The sequence below is a fragment of the Phocoena phocoena genome, chromosome 2, assembly GCF_963924675.1.
Source record: "Phocoena phocoena chromosome 2, mPhoPho1.1, whole genome shotgun sequence".
In the NCBI taxonomy this organism is placed as follows: domain Eukaryota; kingdom Metazoa; phylum Chordata; class Mammalia; order Artiodactyla; family Phocoenidae; genus Phocoena; species Phocoena phocoena.
This window is the reverse complement of record NC_089220.1, coordinates 93,378,622-93,394,359: the sequence shown is the minus strand read 5'-3', so window position 1 is coordinate 93,394,359 and position 15,738 is coordinate 93,378,622. Positions and strand designations below refer to the sequence as shown.

Genomic DNA, 15,738 nt, shown 5'->3' with positions numbered 1-15,738 from the left:
GCCAAAACAATATCATTACAGAATTAATAAATAAATTTGGAACAGCAAGAAACAGATCTAAGGACAGGGTCAAGGTTTATTTTGCTCACCACTCTATACCCAGTGCTTACCACAGTGCTTGGCCCATAGCAGGCGCCCAATAAATGTTGAAAGAAAGAAAGAATGAATGAATGAATGCTCACTGCTACCAATAACCCAACTCACATGGGTTTTGTTAAGGCACAATTTATTCTAACGCTAAATTGTTTGAACTGATTTTCTACTGTTTTCTTTGAGAATCGCTTCTCCTATCATGGTGGTGGACATTATGGCCAGCAGAATAGCCATCAGTTATAGCCTGACCATGAATAGCTAAAATAGACCAGAAACTTAGAACCATCGGCCTCTGTATTAAGGGAGATGTGGAGAAAAATGAAATGCACAGTCTCTGACAATAACCTGTGAAGTGCTCACCTTCTACATTGTCAGCCATGAATCTTATTGATCTTATAGAATGTATTTCAAATTTTTTTCTGTGGTGTTCTTTACCTTAATTGTATTAAAATACAGTACTCTTTTTTTTTCCTGCCTTGTGATTTGCATCATTTATTACTATCAATGGTACCTCCTTCTTATTCTGTGTAACATTAGCGTATTTTCCAGGAGAAAAAATAAGCAATCAAGGGTTTCTTTTATGGATTTTTTTAATGTGTATTTGTAGTGTGGGAGGTTTTTGTATCATTGCAATGTATTCCTTGTGTTCAGGTTCAAGACTTAATGAACTTCATCAGAGTATATAAACTGTCACAGTTAAGGCAGTGCTTCATTGTTTTATAATGATAACTTTTCACAGTACAGAATCTATTGAGTGCTGGGATCTGCTTCTCACCTCTTCAGAAGGATACCAAATCAGAAGTCATAGTTTTCATACTTGACTGTTTCTCCACCTTCCTGGAATTCACATAATCCTGTTGACTTTGCACTTAACAAACAAATATAAATCAATCTTATTCATATTTTTTACTCTAAAGTTCTTCTGTGGCAAATCTGTCCTGAACTAGGATATTTTGACATGAGTAATTATAGCAGAATATATGCACAAAAAGTCATCGCACTCAAATATGCAATTTCATATTAGCAACTGATAATTTGAGGGGACAAGAAAGCTAGTAAGAGAAGAAAAATGGGGTGGAAAGAGGAAGATATATGTGGATACTTTTAACACCTTCTCCTCTTACCACAATGACCAGATAAAGACACCATTTCTGCTGTGAACGCCATTGCTACTTAGCCGTAGCCGAACTCCTTGAAGGATAGGATAGGTGGACAGTCAATTGAGCCCACACTATTCCCCAGCTGCCCAGATCTTGGAGAGAAGTCACAGCTTAGGCTCACCTAAGGACCACCAGACTTATAGCTTCAAGGTAGAGGGAGCACAAACACATCTAGAACTACTGCCCACTCCTTCCCTCTGACAAGTTTTCTCTTTTCTTTATCCTCTCCTGTTCCTCTGCATTTTCTAGAAAAGCTTCTAAAAACTTCTCTGACCCTTGGAGTTCTGGGTATTGGCAAGCATAGATATTTAGCATTTCATGGTTATCTCACCCTGAATTCTTGGTGGACAGGGATTTATGCTACTGGGATTGTTTCTCAAGGTTGCCCAGTGTTGCACCCCTGGTGAAGGATACACACTATCATGATGATTTACTGTTGATTTTTCTGACAGCTCCCAGACCACCTGAAGGTACATTGATCACTTGTGGTCTGAGGGTCACTGTTCCAGAACATTTGTGATAAACTACAGCTCACCTTTGAGGGAAGGACTCCATCATGTTCACTGCTTATATCCCCAATACTTAGAACTGTATTTGGAATATACTCAGTGCCCAATAAATATTATTTCTTCTCTTATATTTATTCTTTTACTAGTGGAATTTAATTTACATGTTCTAAATGTAGTTTGAGAGTTCCTTGAAAGCTAGAGCTATGGGAAAGCTATCTTCCAGAGAATTCATCATTCTTTACAATGTATATAAAATCCATTGAATGTTAGTTATTGGACAAAATCCAATGAAAATAAAAAATATTTCTGTACTACAAATAATGTATTTTAAAAGTTTTAGCAAGAAATAAGTAGTGTTAAAAATATTGATGTGAGAAAACTATATGGTGGTTCCTCAAAAAATTAAATATAGAACAACCATACGATCCAGCAATTCCACTTCTGGGTATATACCCAACAGAACTAAAAGCAGAGACACGAACAGATCTTTGTACATCAGTGTTCACAGCAGTGTTACCGAGTCCAATCTCACTCTGCTTGCTGCACGATAGGCCAATAAATCGGGAAACGAGGTGTTGAGGCAAGGAATAATGACTTTATTCGGAAAGCTGTCAGACTGTGAGAAGATGGCAGACTAGTGTCTCAAAAAGACTATCTTGGGCTTCCCTGGTGGAGCAGTGGTTAAGAATCCACCTGCCAATGCAGGGCACACGGGTTCGATCCCTGGTCTGGGAAGATCCCACATGTCGCGTAGCAACTAAGCCTGTGCACCACAACTACTGAGCCTGCACTCTAAAGCCCATGAGCCACAACTACTGAGCCCACATACCTAGAGACCGTGCTCTGCAACAAGAGAAGCCACCACAATGAGAAGGCTGCGTACCACAACGAAGAGCAGCCCCCGCTTGCTGCAGCTAGAGAAAGCCCGCATGCAGCAATGAAGACCCAACACAGCCAAAAATAAAAACAAATAAATAAATTTATAACAACAACAAAAAAGACCATCTTATCGGGGTCTGGATGCCAGTTTCTTTCATAGAACAGAGAGGTGGAGGAGGTGAGGAAGTAAAGTAAAAAGGCCATAAGTCTTGCCAATATCTCCTGGAATGGCCAGCCTCAGGGAGGGGATGTGTTAATTTCTTCTTTCTTGTAGCCATTCACAGGTGGACAGGGTTTAGATGTTTCCCTGAATATAGGCACTTTGATTTAACATTCAGGCAGAGGGGCAGGGTTCCCCGAGGCAGGCCATTATGTATAGACAGTATCCTTTTAGTGAACAAAAGCAATGGGAAGCAAAGGTTAAAGTAAAAGAAACAGATCTGACATGTAGCCAGATTTTGTTCTTCCCTGTAACAACAGCATTATCCACAATGGCTAAAAGGTGAAAGCAACCCATAATGTCTATCAACAAATGAATGGATTTTTTAAAAATGTGGTATATACATGCAACGGAATATTATTCAGCTTTAAAAAGAAATGAAATTCTGGGACTTCCCTGGTGGTCCAGTGGCTAAGACTCTGCACTCCCAATGCAGGGGGCCCAGGTGCGATCCCTGGGTCAGGGAACTAGAACCCACATGCCGCAACTAAGAGTTCACATGCCATAACTAAAAAATCCCGTATGCCACAACTAAAAATTCCACATGCTGCAGCTAAGACCCGATGCAGCCAAATAATTAAATACTAAAAAAAAAAAAAAAAAAGAAATTCTGACACATGCTTTAATATGGATCAACCTTGAAAACACAGTGCTAAGTGAAAGTGAAATAAGCTAGTCACAAAAAGACAATGTATGATTCCACTTAAAAGAGGTACCTAGAAATAGTCAAATTTAGAGACAGAAAGTAGAACCATGGTTGCCAGGGTCTGGGGAAAAGGGAAAGTGAGGCGTTTTTGTTTAATGAGTACAAAGTTTCAGTTTGGGAAGATGAGAAAATTCTGGAGATGGATGGTGGTGATGGTTCACAATAATGTAAATGTATGTAAAACCACTGAACTATATACTTAGAAATGGTTAGAATGATAAACCTTATGTAATATATATTTTACCACAATAAAAAAAGAAAAAATGTTGACAAAAATTTTTAAAGGATATGGGTCATTAGAAAGTATCCGATATTGCTTTAGCTCTTTATTTTGTAGTTCTGAACTCTGAATAACCCATTTTACCAGTTCAGTGGTTCTTAAAGTGTGATCTGGGGACTCTTGGAGGTCACCAATACCTTTACAGGAAACTCATAAAGTCAAAATTATTTTCATAGCAATACGAAGATGTTATTTGTGTTTTTTTTACCTTCATTCTCTCATGAGTAAATATTGGAGTCCTGCAAAGGTCATATGACATATGTTATCACAAAAGACTGAATCCAGAAGCAGCAAGGAGAATTCTACTCTCTTCTATTAAATCAGACATATTTTTGTCTGACAAATTTGTCTCCAAAAATATAGTTATTTTCATAAAATATATTATTTATGTTAATGTTACCAAGTCCAAGCTCTCTCTGCTCACCACATGACAGGCCAATGAATCAGAGAGGAGGTGCTGAGGCAAGGAATACAACTTTATTCAGAAAGCCAGCAAGATGGCAGACTAGTGTCTCCTAAAAACCATCTTATGGGGTTTGGATGCCAGTTTCTTTTATAGCACAGAGAGGGGGAGGAGATGAGGAAGTAAAGTAAAAAGGCCATAAGTTTTGCAAATATCCCCTGGAATGGCCAGCCTCAGGGAGGGGATGTGTTAATTTCTTCTTTCTCACAGCCATCCACAGGTGGACAGGGTCCAGATGTTTCCCTAAACAAAGGCACTTTGGCTTAACATTCAGGCAGAGGGGCAGGGTTCCCCGACACATAATACATAAGCAAGCTTCCCGTTGCTTTTCTTCTTTCAGTGAAGAAAAGCAACGAGAAGCAAAGGTTAAATAAAAGAAACAGATCCAACATGTAGTAAGATTTGGCTCTTCCCTGTTACATTAACATGTAATAGGATTATTATTATAATTTTAAATGAATTAGTAAGTATTTAATATTTTCTCTAATTTCTAATATGGAAAATAGTGATAGATAAAATCTACACTAACAAAAACTTTGGTGTTCTCAATATTGTTAAGAGTGTAAAGTTGTCCCAAGACCCAAAATTTTGAGAATTGCTGGTCTAGTTTATAGGGTGATCAGACAAACCCCTTAAGATGCTAGCAAAATGACATTTCTCACCTAAAATTTTACCCATTACCTCAGGTTAATCAGGCTAATCTCCAAACTCTTCTAAATTCAGATAAAACCCAAAATTGTCTGTGAACATAAACAGTTTTGTCAAATGTGGGTTAAGTAATACTACTAGCTGATAAATCTGAATCTGCAAACTTCTGGGCCTGACTTTATTGCTACTGGATCAAAATTCATGCCTGCACATAGAGGATGGCAGTTGAATATTCTAACACAAATTAGGGGGTTGGAAGAAATGTACTCTTTAATTGTGCACCTTATCTATTTTGTGGTCACTTAAATATAACCCACTAATTATAGAGTTCTTATTCTACTTAGACATACAATTTAAAATTCATTATCCAGCATATAATTCGCAAAGACTGTATAAAGACTAGTTATAAAATAGTGACATCAGAAATATAGTCATAGTTTAAGATAGGTCACTCAGTCTTCTTTTAGTCTGTATAACCATGTTTTGCTTTCTAAAAGATCCTTGAGAAAAGATGTTTCTGGTAAACGCTGACTGAAACTGTCTTAATTCTTTTCCTTTGCAGGAAATCAGGTCTTATCAAGTCACATACAGGCATAGTGGTTAAAAACTTGTCTGGTAGGCAAACCTGCATTCCAATCTCAGCTCAGATACTTAGTAGCTGTGTGACCTCAGGCAAATTGCTTACCATCTTTTATTCTATTTTATTTTTTACTTAAAAAAATTTTTTTTATGGATAAGTAGTTCTTTTATGTGAAATAACACAAAGAAGCATAGCTAAAAATATTCTATTCACCCAAAAGAAGGCAGGAAAGGAAGGAGAAACTAAAGATCAGATGGAACAATTAGAAAACAAATACCAAGATGACATCTTTAAATCCAACCATATCAGTAATTACATTAAGTGTAAATGGACTCCAGTTAAAAGACACAGGTTGTTAATTTGTATGAAAAATAATACTCAACCATATACAGGTCTCCCCCACTATCCAAAAGTGGAGGATTCCTGTGAAAACTTTTGTAAGCCAAAATGGCATAAAGCAAAAAAGCAATTACTTAGGACACATCTTGTTAATAGATGCACAAAATAAATCAAGATAAAGCACAGATGCTCAAAGCTATGGCGGCCTAATGCTGGGATGCTGAGTGTAGTTCCCAGGGAAGGAGCTTGGAGGTGCCGCTCTTGATGCTCAGGGTTTGCACCGCCTCTAAAGCAGCTCACTGCACAACTAACACTGAAAGCTATTTTCGGTTTTCACCTTTTTTCGTAAAAGTGAAAATCCTCTTCAGATTTCTTTCATTTAGCGACAACAGGTACCAGTGTAGGTCTTTCATCAAAGTGAAGGAGGTAAAGCAAACTTTCAAAAAGCAGTGCATACCTGTATTGTCTATAAGAGAAGCACTTTAAAGATACAAATAGATTACAATTAAAAAAGAGATGGAGGGGCTTCCCTGGTGGCGCAGTGGTTGAGAGTCCGCCTGCCGATGCAGTAACACAGATTCGTGCCCCGGTCTGGGAAGATCCCACATGCCGCGGAGCGGCTGGGCCCGTGAGCCACGGCCGCTGAGCCTGCGCGTCCGGAGCCTGTGCTCCGCAACGGGGGAGGCCACAACAGTGAGAGGCCCGCATACCGCAAAAAAAAAAAAAAAGAGAGATGGGACCTGGTAGCCCTACAAGCATTTGGTATTAAACGTAAACTCTGTGCAATGATGACTGGGATGATAAAAAGAGCAGGACAAATATTTGAGCAGGAGAGCTATCCTTTCTTGATTCCTTCTGGTGAGCAGGGGTTGCTGCTGACATTTCTTCTGATCTGAGGTGGTGGGATCTAGGTCTTTCCAGATCTTTCCAGTTCACCTCCAGTGTTTTAATTGCTCTGGAGATACAAGGGAGCAATAAACTTGGGAAGCTGCCCTTTGCACTTTGCCTATAGGTTCTCACTTTCAGCTCACCATCCTACGGTGGTTCTTCCTCTCAAGTCCTTTCTTAAGCACAGGACGCTGCCTTCGGGGGAGAGGGGCGGTAGCACACAACACTGCCCCCCTCTCGGCGCCCGGTCAGGGCCTCTCAGAGCAAAAGCTGGAGGCTGAGAGACGTAAGGGTACCAAGGTGGCAAGGGACGGACCCCTGAGTGCAGGGCTCGAACAGATATAACAGGGACCAAGAGGCTGCAGCACAGCGCCCCCAGGGTTCTCCCCAGGCGCCGCGTGCAGAGCCGGAAAGGCGCCGCTTACCATATTTTAATCTCACTTTACCTATCAGTAAAATAGAGATATTAATACCTTTTCCCAATGGATTAAGTAAGAATTAAGTAATGGGTAAAAAGCAATTAGCCCAGTCCTGGATCCATATTAAGCACCTGATCAATATTAGCAACTATTTCAAATACTGTTATTGGCTTCCATTACACTATCGAGGTATTTCTAATTAGAAATAAGAGAAAGAAATCAAAGGCCTTGCTGTTATCATTTTCCCTCTTTCCTTAGGAAATGCAGAGACTGACAACACTAGGAACTATAGAAAGGGAAAAGCAGGCACTCTTCTGTCTGTCCTCTGAAAGCAAAGGATAGTCAGAGAAAAGGATTAAGCCAAGTCATGTCTCTTGTAGCCCCAGTTCATCAATTCTAAAATGAACATTTATTTCACATTATAACACCTCTGCAATAGGGATATGTCTTACACTGCTTAACTAGCAGGGTTTTTTCTTTCTTAATGCTAAATAAAATAACGGCAAATCTTAAAATTCACGGCATCTTAAATTCAATGAAATAGAGTAATTGAGCTTTCTACTAAAAAATACTAATAGCACCCAAATAATCCCCCAAAGTACACCCTTTATTATTGTATTTATCACAGTATCTTACCATCTCTCTCCCCAGGCCTAACATGCTTATCATCTGGCACAAAGAGGTCACTTAGATTGATGGAATCAATGCATGCATGGGCTTGATCTGACCTTATTCACCACTCCTACTGTGAGTATCTGAAAAAAAATGTAGCCAAGGGAATTCTATTTCTCTTTTCTCAGAATCCAGCAGTCTTTAATTATACAGTGTTGATGTTGCTTATACTTGTTTCATGCATGTGAACCTCATCTACCCGACTATAGTGTAAGCATCTCAAGATAAGGACTGAGTCAGATAAATTTGCCTTCCCTACAGGGCTGGTGACGTGGTATATACTTAGTGATCAATTGCCTAAAGGGATTTTTTTTTTTTTACACTGTACAAGGATATATGACCATATTCCTGCCAATCTGACTCCCCTAGAATTCTGAGTAGGGGATTTTAAAAAATTCCTTTGGGAATTCCCTGGAAGTCCAGTGGTTAGGACTCTGTGCTCTCACTGCCCAGGGCTGGATTCAATCCCTGGTTGGGGAACTAAGATCCCACAAGAGTGTGGCACGGCCAAAAAAATACAATATATAAATTGTTGGAGAACTTAAAAAAAAAAATCCTTTGCTGCTCTAACAATTCAAATCACTTAGAATTTCTTTCTCCACCACTTACTGATAGTTAATGGACCCTTTGCTGATCAGGAGAGTCAAACCTACAGTGAAAGAATTACAAACTGCAGAATAGATGGTCACTAGCATAGCTGACACTGTTGGTGTATCACTCACAGACCCTCTGATCACTTTTGATCACTTCTGGTGTCTATATCCTAACTTATGTTTGCTTTGCTTCCAAAGAAGATGCTTTATCAGTATTTGCAGAAATTCAGAATTGCCCTGGGGGAACCATAGCCATTGATTGATTGGTGCCTGAATAGAAAGCCCACCACCTTTGCCTCAAGGCTGGATAAACCCTGAGGTATAATTTATGCTCCAGAGCTCCTCACAGGATCAGGCCAAGGCCAGGGCTTCATGAATCGGCACCGGCAACGTGCTTGCTTCATTTACCCCATCCCTATCCTACTCCCTCTACACCCTTAAAAAAGGGCGTCTTCGAGACAGTTAGGATCTGAATTTGATAGTGTCTGAGTTTTTGCATAAAAATAATGGGAAAAAAACTTTTGTGTTCCAAGATTTAAACGTTTGTTTATTCTTCACCCTGGGTGTATATTCTTGAAACTCATAATGAGCAATATAAAACCATCAACAAAACCAAGACTGGAGAGTCTTTCTGCCCTGCCCTTTAGGAGGACACATTCTGCCCTGAGCAGGATAATAGGAATCAGGGAACAAAAGAACAGCAAACAATAAGAACTGACCAAACAGCATTTCACAATCGATTTTATTTTATTTACAAGTGATATTTACCTAATTTTATTTTTGACAATGTCTGGCTTCTTTGCTGAGCTTCTTAGTGGCCTTTTGGAACTAAAACTGTAGTGCAAAATGAGCTGATCGACATTTTGATAAAATGCTGCAAGATCACATAACAGAAATGCATCCTCTAATAGGCTCTGATTTCTCTCTCACTGCATCCCTTATAATGTAGTAGTCTTTCCTTATCAATGGTTTCTTTTACCTGTGGTTAACCACTGTCGGAAAATATTAAATGGAAAATTCCAGAAATAAACAATTCATAACTTTTAAATTGGGCACCATTCTGAGTAGCGTGATGAATCTTGTGCCATCCTGCTCCATCCACCTGGGACGCAAACATCCCTTTGTCCAGCATATCCATAGAGTATACACTACCCACTGGTTAGTATAGGAAAAAAAGCATACCTAGGGTTTGGTACTATCTGAGGTTTCAGGTATCCACTGTGGGTCTTGGAAGATATCCCTACAGATAAGGGGGACTGCTGTACTCTGGAGTCTCAAAAACAAATCTCAGGATCTATTCTAGTGAATGGAACAGTTATACAAGTTTGTACACCTTGGCAGGCAGTTTCACAAATTTGTTTCTGAATTTCTTCAAAGCTCTTAGGTGTGGTAGATGGAAGTGTGGATGGTGACAACTCTGGGACTGAATTCTTGTTCTTTTCCTTTTATGGCATTCAGCAAGTTGTTTAATCTTCCTGAGCTTCAGTTTTATTTCCTTAATAAGACTGTTATAAAAAAATGAATGAGATAATATGTAGTTGGTGGGGCAGCTGTTTGAGATGTTAATTTATATCTTGTTCAGGCTGCTATAAGTATTTCTGCGTCCCCGATCCAAGGAAAGCAACCATGTCTGCCTCCAGGAGTAGTTAATGGCTTTACTGTTGCAGGACCAAAATTAAAAGTTGTCTGACACTCAGAGCATAACCTTTGGTCTAGTCCTGAAGGTGATCCAGCTAGATTGTTGCAGATGGCAGGAGACATTAAGGGTTGGGAGAAGAAGTGGACCAACACTAGACAGTAAACTATTTGGGAAACACCTCCCCATGTTTAGAGGGGATGCATTTATGGATTTCAAGAGAGTCAGGGACATGTGCCCTACTCCCACACAGTAGCAGGATCCAGGGCCTCTGATGGTGGCCAGCTTGTTACAAAATTGTATGTGTCAAGATAGAATGATAGAACCTATTTAACAGTTTTTCGGCTGGATTTATAATTTTAAGATATTTAACATATAGTATATGAACCTCCATTTGTATTCTTGTCCTAGGCCCTGTAAATATTTGGGGTGGCCTGGAAAAGGGGCCATAAGGACTTGGATCATGAACAACCAACAGTGGTAGCTAATGTGGTCTGAAGAACAGAGAGCCCATCTCAGAATATTATGGAATGTGTAGGACCCTGGGATGGTATAGAAACCCCTAATAAATTGTCTTCCCCCTAAAGTAAACATGACAAATCCTGAATTTCTCATCTCCCTTGACCTAGGTGGCTCAGAGCCAGATTTAACTTCATTTAGAACAAAATAGGGGCATGGATTTTTCTCTATCTTGTTCACTGCTTTATCCCTAGCACCTAGAACAGTGCCAATACACTTTGTTGAATGAATGGATTCTTGCTTCCAGTGCCAAGGACCAAACTCCCACCTGCCACATTGTGTAAAGCTCCTGGTTTTGTGCTGTCACATATTAGGTGTCAGTGTCAGGCACTCATTTTTGCCAAATGCCATATAATGCATCTTTGTATCTAATGTGTCAGGTGAGCCTAGAATACCCTGTTTATTTATTAAATTGTTTTAGCACCTTTAGCACTGTCTGTTATGCACAGTCAACTAAGTACTTCGCCTGCCAGTTTTCCTCACTCCCTTCCTAAGTCCTAATCCCACTTTTCTGATGGAGCCCCTATCATAAATCCAGGGTTTCTTTGGCCCTGTATGTGAAACCAATTCTGTTTCAGAGACCACAGCCTTAGGGCTCTAGATCCTTCTCCATCTATATGCAACTTTTCCGCCCTTCATGGTATAGTTCTGTTCCTTGGTTGTGCCCACATTTAACATAGTACCTGCCTTCTCTCCCATCCTAGATACAATCCCAAAGTTAGAAATTCCCTTACCAATACCACCAGGTATCCACACGAGAGATACCCTTTGATCTCTGGGCCAGAAAGTGATGCTTCTACTGTCACCCTTCAGGGCAATTTATTTAGGGAAGAGTTGTAGAAAGGGCAAGTCCATCTAAAAGCAACCTTCTTTCTTGGCACTGAGGACTGAAGGGTATTGTTTTAAAGCCTTCTGTAAGGCTCCATGTACCTCTGTGTTTCTCAGCTTCTGCCATCTATAGAGAATACACCTGTTCCCTGTTGTTGGGATATAGTCACAATCATGGCTAGAATTTTATTAGTCTGAGTTTGACCTTTTTCTGTGTGTATTCACTAGCTTAGCGATTTAACTACTCTGAAACTCTATTAGTACCAAGCTCAGTAAGCTCCTAATTTGTACACTGGAGGCTCCTTGCAAGCAAGAACTGTGCCTTTTGGTTCTGTATCCCCAGCACTTAGTACCCCACCTGGTATGTAGTACTGTTCAGTGAAATCCCTCCTAGAGATAGATTCTGTCAAGAACTGTAAAGAGTCTAAGTTTTACCCTACTTGCAAGTTAACAAGTTAGCCTGTCATAGTTTCATGGATGCTGGTAGAAGACATGAGACTCCTGTGTCAGAGTCAAAAATGGTTTATTACTCATAGCAATAGTAGTGGCTAGAGTATCTGCCTTTTTAAAGTCAGTTCCCCAAGACCTAGTTTCTATAGGGCAATGGGAATAGGGCCAGTTAACACCTGTACATGAAGAACTCTGAGCTTAGGGAGCCAAAATCTTTGTTTTACTTTGCAGAATTTTCATGGTTTTATTTAACACAAATAAAACTTGCACATGAACTGTTCATTTTCTTCACTGTGCAGCCTGGCATTGCAATCAGTGACTCACGGCCAGCTGGGCTGCTCTTTCCACAATGCCTTTGAGGTTCTTGGAGGAAATGAGAGCCATCTCAGCAAGATTTGTTGCACATCAGCAGCACTTCCAGCTTTTTGATGTTGTAGACCAGAAACTTCTAGAAGCCACTAGGCAGCATGTGCTTCATTTTCTTGTTGCTGCCATGACCAATATTGGGCATCAAGATCTGGCACTTGAATCTTCTCTGTACCCTGTTATCGATGCCTCTGGGTTTTTGCCAGCTACACTTAATTTTGACATATCAGCCTGACTGGTGCCGGATGAACTTCTTGGTCTTCTCTTTGATCACTTTGGGCTTCATAAGGTGTCTGAGAACAGTCATGATGCTGGGTTGGAGATGGCTGCTACCTCCCTTGAATCTTTTATAATGGGCAGTAAATATGCCTACCCTTTACTCCAGAAGGACACCCTGTTGCCATCAAACATTCTTGAAAAGGTAGTCTGGAACAAAGTGCAGTTGGTGCCTCATTTACAGGACTTGCAGAAATGGGAGTGACCCACGGAGAAATGGCTCAACAGACGGCTGAAGTGAAGCAGAGGTGGCAGCAGCCTGAAGTTCACTTGCTCCTGCCCAACCCAATCTCAGAAGCCTCCAAGAGCAAACAGTTTTTTCAGTGTTTCAGGAGCACTGTGTTCTTTCTGGCTTCTACTTCTTTGGTGGTCCAATACTCCCTGCCTTGAATGCCTTTTCCTTACTCCTCTACTATGTAAATCTTATTCATCTTTCTAGATCAGATTCAAATTCCACTCTCCTGTAAAGCATTCCCTGACCAACCCAACTCACAGTGATTTCTTCTCCGATATTACAGAGTGATTATTACCTGTATCAATCATATTGACACTTAGGAAGTAACAATAATAACACCAACAACCTCTGACATTTGTGTTTTGTGTATCATTTTACCTTTTACTAAGTATTTTTACACAAACTATTCCCTTTGACTCTCACAGCAATCTGTAAGACATGCAAAGGAAAATATTATTTTCAATTTATAGATAAGGAAAAGCAGAAATTCAGAAACGTGCCCAAGGTCACCTAGTTAATAAACAGGTCATCAGATTTAGCATTAGTTCCCAGGCTCGTAATGGCTGCACTATGCCATTTCTTCTTGCTGTTTAAACTCCCAAATGGATTTATTTCATGTAGTGTTAAGTCTCAGAGAGACTTGATACTTTCCCTCTGGTCAAAGAGTAGGGGTGGAGATTAGATTTACAGCAGAGTCTAGTGGTTAAGGGTCCTGAGTCAGACAAACCTGCTGTGGAGAGATTTCTTGGGCTCACCAATATACAGGTTGCCTCACCTTCCAGAACATGGAGCTAAACCACATTTCACAGGTTCCCTTGCATCCTAGATTCCCATGAGACTGAGTTCTAGCTGATGGAATGTGGGCAGAAGTGATGTCACTACTTCCAGGTCTGACCTTGAAACATCCTATTCAGTCTTCCATGCTCTCTTTCCATCACTCCAGGCTGACTGATGATGGGGAGATCTTGAAGCTACAATATGCTTAAGCCGTAAGATGGAAGGGGCCTGTGTACATGAGTCACTGCTTAGAGGTGAGCTGCCTAAGAGAGCCACCTGATGAGGACCATCCACGCTGCACTTTGCCCCAGCAAGAAACACATTTTATTGTGTCACATTACTATGATTTGGGGATTGCTAAACCAGTTACCCTACCCTAATACACTTGAGATTAAAATCCAGCACTATAATCCACCAGTCTAGTGTGACTTTCTGTGTGGTACTTAGCCTTTATTTACCCATTTTTATGATGGAAATAATAATAATACCTATCTTACAGAATGCTTGTAAGAATTAAATGAGACAACATATGCAAAGGACTAAGCACAGTGTCTGGCACATAGTATAAATGCTATTTAATCAATAAATACTATTAACTTTTCATGTTATTATTTCTAACATTTTCTGCTGGTTCCAAACAAAACTTTGAATTTCTGTTTTTCCAACTTGTGTTAGAGGAGAAAAGACAGTGCTTCCTCTCACTCTGATTACCTTATGATAATGAGAATGAGAATGGCTCAGGGTTAGTCAGGGTTAGAGTCAGTCTGCACACAGACCTTGTTTTCTGGGTGTCCTGTCAATCCATTCTTCCCTGCCCCTAGGGACTTAAAACCAGTGAGGAGGGGAGTTCCCTGGTGGCCTAGTGGTTAGAATTCCGGGCTATCACTGCCATGGCCTGGGTTCAGTCCCTGGTAGAGGAACTGAAATCCCACAAGCTGCATGGCCAAAAAAAAATTTTTTTTAATAAAATAAAATAAAACCAGGGAGGAAAAACAGCAACAAAAAATTTATAAAGCTATTGCCATTGCAAAAAAAAAAAATCAAACTCTTCTGAAAATCTCTGAATATCATACTGGAAATATGTATTTCTAACTAAAGGTGACATTTGATAATGCTTAGTCTTAATATTCACAATGAATTCATCAGCTGTGGTTGGGTCATTTGAAATGACACGACTAAATCTTTCAAGTAAAAAAATTCGGGGCTTCCCTGGTGGCACAGTGGTTAAGAATCCGTCTGCCAATGCAGGGGACACAGGTTCGAGCCCTGGTCTGGGAAGATCCCACATGCCCCGGAGCAACTAAGCCTGTGCGCCACAACTACTGAGCCTGAGCTCTAGAGCCCGTGAGCCACAACTACTGAAGCCCATGCACCTAGACCCCATGCTCTGCAACAAGAGAAGCCACCGCAATGAGAAGGCTGCGCACCACAACAAAGAATAGCCCCTGCTCGCTGCAACTAAAGAAAGCCCACGCGCAGAAACGAAGACCCAATGCAGCCAAAAATTAATTAATTAATTTTAAAAAATTCTATTCTTTGGGTGATAATGATGTGTCAGTGTAGTTTCATCAGTTGTCACAAATGTATGACTCTGGTGAGAATTCCCTGGTGGTCTAGTGGTTTGGACTCCACGCTTTCACTGCCATGGGCCCGGGGTTCAATCCCTGGTCATCCCACAGGCCACAAAATGTGGCCAAAAAAAACCAAACAAAAAAAAAAACAAATGTATGACACTGGTGAGCGATGTTGATAATAGGAAAGGCTATTCATGTGTGGAGGCATGGGGCGTGTGGGAACTCTCTGTACTTTCCACTCAATTTTGCTGTGAACATAAAATTGCTCTAAAAAATAAAGTCCATTAAAAATTCTATTCACCATTACTGAATTGAACTTATAAATACTTTCTCTAATGGGATAATTATGTTATTAAAAAGAAATTACTAGAGTTTTACCTTGAAATGATTGGCACAGAGTATTCCCAGTACATTTTTTTTTCTCTAGTTGGTGACAACATAAACTGAAGCTCAGATTGAGCCACCTCTCTTACACTTGGGAAACTGATGACAGGACAGATAAAGGCCTGTCATGGCTGATTTCATGTTATGACTTGTTAATGTGTCCAGCCTACCCACAATGGTTCAGGGAATTAAAAAAGGATCCCAAGGGTATGCAGCAAGAACATTTCTTGCATGAGCAGATTGG

General features: G+C 40.2%; 1 pseudogene; it reads right to left on the bottom strand.

Moving 5' to 3' along the window:
* Nucleotides 1–12,130: 12,130 nt before the first annotated feature.
* LOC136118469 (large ribosomal subunit protein eL32-like) lies at nt 12,131–12,555 on the bottom strand (annotated as a pseudogene).
* Between the last annotated feature and the right edge of the window lie 3,183 nt (nt 12,556–15,738).